At 34.4% G+C, this 7901-nt stretch overlaps 1 pseudogene; it reads right to left on the bottom strand.

Annotated features, from left to right (window-relative positions):
- Positions 1-1306: 1306 nt before the first annotated feature.
- Positions 1307-7054, bottom strand: LOC145130940 (glutamate receptor 2.5-like; annotated as a pseudogene).
- Between the last annotated feature and the right edge of the window lie 847 nt (positions 7055-7901).

Below are 7901 nucleotides of genomic sequence, written 5' to 3'. Positions count from 1 at the left end.
GGCGTTCATAAAATTGTACGGGAAAAATTGGAAATCCAACCTATTGCTTATTTGTTGTCCCTTTCCAACGATTGAAAAGAGGGAACCGAATCAGCTTGAAAGCTTGGACCGAGTCTACACAATGTACCGAGTCCTTGAGTGTTGGTACCTATCAAACATGTTGAATTCTTTTTTTTTGGACCCGGTCCCTTATTGAACCCAATTAGAAGCTAAAACAAACAACCCCTTAGTCTTATATTCATTGTGACTAATGATAGTCTAGATTCCTCACTAATCCCAATGTCTACATCAAGATCTATCAATTAAGGAACAACCAGATAAAATCATATTGGAGGTTGGGTCCGTTTGGTTTACAAAGTATACTGTTTTGAAATCTCACTTTAAACACCTCACTAAATTCAGCCTAAACACCATCCCCGTAAGTGAATCAATCAGTATAATGACTTGGAATCACTGATAAATCTTAATTATAGGTTCATAATAATGCCTATGACTATAATTAAAAGTTACACTTGAATAAAATAAGTGTAGCTTAACTTACAGAGCTTTTAACAAAAACATGGAATTATACGAGCATAACTCTGATTCGGAAGCTTCTATTCACCAGCTATCTGACACCGCTGGGATTCACCGAAGTGGTTGGAAACTTGGGAGTAAAGGGCTAAAAGCTAGAAAGTATTCTAGAGGGAATTAGAGAAAAGTATGTGAGTAATAGGCTGAAACTAGCAACTATATATAGCCAAACTCAGAGAATGTGTCGCGTAGATTGTCGAAGCTTGTCACGCAAATGGTCAGATCGGGTGATGTGACCTTCTCCTGACCTAACACGTGTTGCAATCATATGACGAGTTTCCGTGTCGCATAATGTTGCGCTGAAACTTTTAAAAATCATAACTTACTCTCGCGAAGTCAGATTTGGACGTTCTCTATATGCACTCTCTCGGTTTTACGATTACTATGACTTTCGGTTAGATTACTTAGGCTAATAAGCAACCTATCTAATATTCACTTTTTACGACGCACGTAGCCGTGTCGGTTTAATCGCGAAATTTCGAATAAACATAACTTCTTCATAAAAAATCGGATTTCAGAGTTCTTTATATGTACAAAATCCTTGTCACATATACTATCAATTTGGTTAAGGTTACTTATCCTAAATAATCTTCTATCAAAATGTCGTTTTTATCGTTTGTTCTATTTTAATTGACTACCCCGTATCTGTAGGCTTTACAAATATCTATGCTCTTGGGTAACTAAAGAGACAATGTTCCCGAAGCAAGCCATCATCAGGAACTGCTACCTGCCTTCATCCACCATCACATTCTTTTATCTTCTTATACCCCCTGTTCCCGAGACTAACATGAAGGGAGAGTACAGGTAAAGTATATGCCTATTACAATAAAGGGAGAGTATAGGTCAAGTACATAGAAACTCGTAAACACACCTTCCATTTTCTTCTCTAGGTTTGTTCCAACTTACAATCACATATATCTTCAAACTGGTACATACCCAACTCGTAAAAGTCGGCTAAGACCTGGATTTGCATTAGCTGGATAGTTTGATTAGAAGGTACTGCGTCTCCATCAACTTGAATCACGCACGCCAAGTTTTCACGAATTTCCTGACAAAAATGTCAATAGTTGGACCACAACAGTATGTATTAAGAAAGATTGAAATTAGATTTTAGAATCAGATACTGAAATCGAAAATCAGAATTAATTTATAAAGTTTTTTGATCGATGGTGGTGTGAGACGTAATGCGATGATTATTCAAGAAGAATCACACGCCCCTTAATTTTCTCTACTGATTTTGTTTTGACTCTATTTTCTTTTATTTTTCCACTGGGTTGTTATACACGATATATCAAGTTTTTTTTTCCTATATTATTATTATAATGTATATAAAAATGAGGCCTTTAAAATTTGAAAGCTACGGTCACCCATTGGCATTGGGAAGATGAGTTTGCGTGAAATTGTTCTCAGATATATATATATATATATATATATATATATATATATATATATATATATATATATATATATATATATATATATATATATATATATATATTTGAAACGACAAATTATCCTACTCCTAATCTAATCCTAAACACCACCTATGTCTTCTAATGAGACTTGAACCATGATTTCTTATTTGAGAGAGTTACTCCTTAGCGCTAGGCCAAAGGCGGATATATAACATGGATAACTACAAAGTCTTGTGTAATAAAGTGAAAAAAGAACTTGTATTTCTGAATCAAATAATTAGTGAAGGTTATACCGACAATTGTTCTACATCACAACTCGTATTTATACACAAACGCCTATTTTGTGAGTTTTGAAAGGATGCTCAGAAAGTAAGTATATACTGATTAATATACACCAATATTATTACATGATTTACATCTAAACCAATAAAAAGAACCTAAAGAGATCACTAGTTACAAACTAAAACGTACGTTATACCTCCTCGTATATTGAATCTTCATCTGCATCGACATACGGAGGCGCATGTGCATTTGCATTTGCATCATCCTGATGGATGTGTGTTGGCAATATGATATTGGTAGAGACACCACTCACAGACACAATATCACAATCATCTAATGCTACTACCTTATTCGAAGAAAAAGAGGATCCTTGTTTCTTTTCATAATCCTTTAGTTTGAAAGCGCATTTCTTGCCAAACGAGCTTTCGGAGCAAAGCAAAGCAATCATGGTAGCAAAAGCTGTGACGATAAATAAGCCTGCAAAATTATATGCATTAAGACCTGGAGCTTCTGGAGAGATTTGGGGATTAAAATCTTGAGAAGAATATTTATCCCCAAAATGTTTTTCCTTGAGATCTCGCATCATGTCACTCTCTGTGATATTTAGAATTGCTCTTGACATGTAAGGAACCAATGGAGAGCCCAATGGAAATGCCTGGAAAACCATAGAAAAGTATATATAAGTTTGACATATATAGATACATCACTTATGTAATTCATGGATCATGCATGAGAAAAAACTTACGAATCCAAAACCATCTGTTGGGAATGTTTGACCGACCATCATGTATTTTGGACCATATGTATGCATGAAAAGCCTGATGTTTGGTATTTCGTCAAATATAGCATCAACTCCATCATTTTGACATCCATTCTTCAACGCAAAAGCATATTCTTCCATAGTTTGATATTCACGGAGTTGAGATTCTTCATATTTCAGTTTTCGAGTCAATATATCTTTTGCAAAAGAACCTCCATAGTAACCAACGCAGGAGAAATTTGTGCGGGATGGTTATAGTTGTTCAATAGTCAAGATCGCTGATAAGCTTGCTGTGTAACCTTGCATGATTATATATGCCATAAATAACCATATCACCAACACAAACCTTGACCAGTTATTGTACACGATTTTCCCTACATCCACAAGCAACAAAAAGAATTAAGAACATCATCAACTACAATTAATGGATGATATGCATGAGAATTAAAGCATTTCATAGCGAGATGGATATCTTTAACTCAAGGATGACCATGAATCTTACTCTCTGGAAAAGCAAGGATTAATATCGGGAAACAGAAAAAGAGGCCAAATTTCCATGGTCGATCCCCATTGCGCTCTAAAACATGAATCGCAAGTCCAACAAATAAACAAGCACCAGCGATTGTGCACCAGAGGTCCCATTTTAATGGCCTTATAAAAACCCATATGCCTCTCAACTTGTCATCTTTAATCGGTACAAGCATCACAATGCCTGGCTCCGAATATGGCAAGGTAAAGTCTACAAATGTAGTCCTGTTATACACAATTGTAGTATCCCCTATCACTGCATCAACAGTCTAAAAAGAACTCGATCCTTCAGCAAATGATTAAAAATATACATGCATATATGCATTACGTAATTAAACAACCATATTTATGTGTATACGGTAGAAGAAATTAAGGGATCACCTTGCTTTGAAGTTGACTCAAAAGTTCATCATATGTCCCGCTGCTTTGCCCACTGCTGTTCATAAACGGGAAGTATTCCGGAACAACTTCGAAAGGCAAAAGTTTTAAAGCCTCTTCGAATAAATCTATGCAAAATCCTGTCACTTCGGTGTCATTGGTATTATTATTCCTTTTCACTTTGACGAATTGAGTGAAACCTCTCTTTTTGGGTACTGCAACTCTCAACTTCTTTCCACTTTTAAGCAGCATCCAACCAACTGGTATATTTGTCGTCTCTCCTGGCCAAATTATTTTTTTGAGGCTTTCTACTGATGTTGAGTTCTCTAATCTATCATTTGAATCCAACTCCCGACATATTCCTTTATCCTTGGACCAATACCCAACGATCCTTTGTCCTCCATCTAGATTGAATATCTGATAATTAGCGAGTTGATCTCGTTCCTTTCGTGACAAAAACAGCTTCGCGCTTAACCCTTGGATTCTTTTGTTGTTGATAACCTTCAAAAGCTGAGGACCTACTCTAGATATCCCTAACTGTGAGATTTCCCCACCATTTTTGTTGTTTTTCTCTTTCACAAAGCTAAGTTCCTTATTTCTGACCCCCTCTATGCCTGTAGCCAAGGCCCAAATAGTGTCGTATGCCCATGACCCATACACACTAATTTCATGTGTGGTTAAGCTGGAAGTATTGATCACATGTGAATGTTCTTGCCATCTCCTTGTGAAATTTTCAAGCACCCTTGACGAAGGTGCATGAGGTCTGATGCCTAGGACTCCATCGAACGAATTCATCAATGTTGAATCAATCAAATGTAGTGAATTGGCTAAGACATCTGTGATAACCCAAGCATACCCTTTTATCATCATCCCTAATCCTTTAGCATGTTTAAAGAAACGAGATCCCAACAAGTGTCTCATATGTACTACAAAGACTGTAGTTTCTAACTGATTTAGTTTGCCAAGTTCATTAGAGATTTGGTGATTTGTAGCATTGGAAGGAATGATACTCATATAAGACATGTGAATTCCATCTCTTTGGAACGAATCACGGAGAGTAGAAAATATGCAAGTGTCAAACATGCCGTCTTCATAGATAAAGGCAATTTTGTTCCATTTAAATTCTTTGATGAGTGCGATTGTAGGAGCTAGAAAAGAGTCAGTCACTGAGTTTCTGATTAAGTAAGGTTTTTGTATGTGCAGATGTGAATAACTTGCGCTATCAAAAGATATGATGGGAACATGTGACTTTTCTCCGAGCTCCGTAATAAATATGGCTTCAACAAGATTCTTTGGCCCAATAATGGCTTTCACTTGATCTTTTAATAACTCTACAACTGTTTAGCATTTGAAGCGACAAGAGTATTAGATCCTATATTAGTTTTATATATGTAAAACAAGGGACAATATCATCTTGAAAGAGAAATTATAGCTTAATTAAGATTGTATATATATGGTAGAAGATTTTCTTTGTTATGGTCCCATGGGTAAGAATCTTTGTTACCATGGATGCACAAATCTAAGAAAAATACAATACAAAATTTGGTGATGCTAGACTTTTTTATACCTTGGGGAGACTTGAAAGGTCAACTTGGAAAATTAAATATATCTATCCTACCACCCTATTTGGTTTGACCACCATTGTGAGTTATGACATATGTTGAGTTGGATCGTTTAACTGCTAGATAACAAACACTCCATTTGTATACTCTTATATATTTTGTGCTAGTAAAATCAATACTCATCCTCCTTTCCTGTTTATGTACACTACCATATTGATAGTGGAGCTCAATAAATCACTTGAGTTTTGTTTTGCTTGATTTACTTGCTCATCATTGTTGAACTTATTTGAGTTTTGTTTATGTATTGGCAACTTGATTGTTACAAATAAGATGATCACAAGAAGATAAATAAGAACACCAAAAAACAAATATAGGTGGAAAGACTTGTGAGGGAAAACCACAAGGCATAAGAACATGGTATTATAAAATCGCCAATGAGAAGAAGGGATTACATGGGTGTAAAGAGGATACTAAAGAGAGAGGAAATAAAAAAATGATTAAAAAATATGGCTAATAATAGTTTTATATATAGCCTTGTATAAACAATCAATGAATCCTAAAATGAGTGGCTTTCAAATTGGGGATCACAATTTACAAGCCCAAAACAAGCCTCAAGTCGGCATTCCTCATTGGGAATTGGGACCACAAAATATTAAAACATCCCATCTGGTCCACAAACCTTACTCCTTAATTTCCACACGTTTGTTTGAATACTTGTTTACGAAGCATGTAAACATTCATGACAAAATTGTAATGATAAATTAAATATCCTCATACATTGTGTTCCTACTATCCTCTTACTTACCGACATTAAATGGTGACAAGTAGACTAAAATATTATAAATTTCATTTCATGTGTCATAAAAATATGACAAATATCAACATTTGATAAGATAGGACTTAGGAGGATAAGTAAGAATAAAATGTAGGAGCATATTTAATTTCTCGTTTGTAATAGATATTATATGGATTAAAGTTAATTCCATATATAATAGTTGTTAATATGAGCAAGGACGAAATTTACACTAAAAAGTCATCTAGAATTAAAATGTTGTATTTTGAATCAAACATCTATAGTAAGAAAAGTATTTTTAAAATATATTTATGTAAGACATGATACATGTTAAACTTAACACAAGTTAAGTAGATGGTATTTGTTAATCTGATATTGCATGTAAAAACCCATTTTGTTAGTAATAAAATAGTAAAGATCGATCTTATAGATTCAAATAACTGTCATCATTATTTTATATAATAACTACTATGATTAAATATCTAATTTTACCTAAATTGTTGCAAGACTTTGAGATTAATGATTGAATATATACATGAGTAACTCTTCAATCACAACCATTTATATACACATATGCTGATATGCATGTGCAAGCACATATATACATACGTATTTTTGTATATACATACACACTATCGATCATAATTAGAAAATAATATTTACCTCCAGAAACTGCATCAATAGCATTGTTGGAGTACAAGGTGCGCAGGTACAAGCGTGTAGTGTACATAGAATGAGTGGCGTAGAAATCTGAGTGCGCCATTTCTATAAATGATTTGAGCAGCACTTTACTTTTCCAACTCGAGTCTAGTAGCAAGCCGATATCAACTTGAATCACATTATTACTCTTAGATGATTTTGTAATTTTATTTGCTTCTAAATTCATCGACTCCATTGGATATGGATATGCTACTCCCACAAGAAGCAATATAATGGCTACAAATAGAGACAAACGAAGAGGATGCGTGATATTCTTCATATCGCAACTCTTGTGGAAGTGTTTTTTTATTCCAAAATCCAAGGGTTATTTAATTATTTAAGTAGAATTTAATATTAGTTTTATATTCGCCTTCTCAGGAGGAGACCTTGACTGAGCCATGCCTTGTTACGTGTGTTTGTATAGCTCTCTAGAACGATCGAAAGAAATTTATTATTTGAAAGAATATTCAAACGAGTGATTCTGTGATAAGTAAAGAATAATGAAACTTCTCTACTCATATCCATGGTGATTTGGTAAAATACGTTTCACAATTCACACAATATTATACTAACTTAAAGCCTAATTAAGTAAATATACCGTAGTTGGAATCCGAGACACAGGTTGGATTATAAAGGCAAGTGGTTGCTACGAGCCAAAGGAAGACTTTATGTCATTTTTTTGGGTCTTGAGAAGAATCCTGACTTTTTCCTTGATTCATAGTTTTGAGTATACCTGACAAATGTGTCGGGTTGTAAAATATTAAACGGTTTGAGAGATCTTGACCCTAATTCAACCCGTTTAATTATCGTGTAGTATCGTGTCAACCCGTTAATTGCAATAAAAATAATTACATATTGTATCAATTCGAGCATCCTATAATAAACCATTACAATAATATATTTGTTTACTA

This window comes from Lactuca virosa, chromosome 8 (assembly GCF_052849685.1).
Source record: "Lactuca virosa cultivar CGN04683 chromosome 8, Lactuca_virosa_CGN04683_v6, whole genome shotgun sequence".
Lineage (NCBI taxonomy): Eukaryota > Viridiplantae > Streptophyta > Magnoliopsida > Asterales > Asteraceae > Lactuca > Lactuca virosa.
This window is presented reverse-complemented; position numbering and strand designations above follow the sequence as displayed.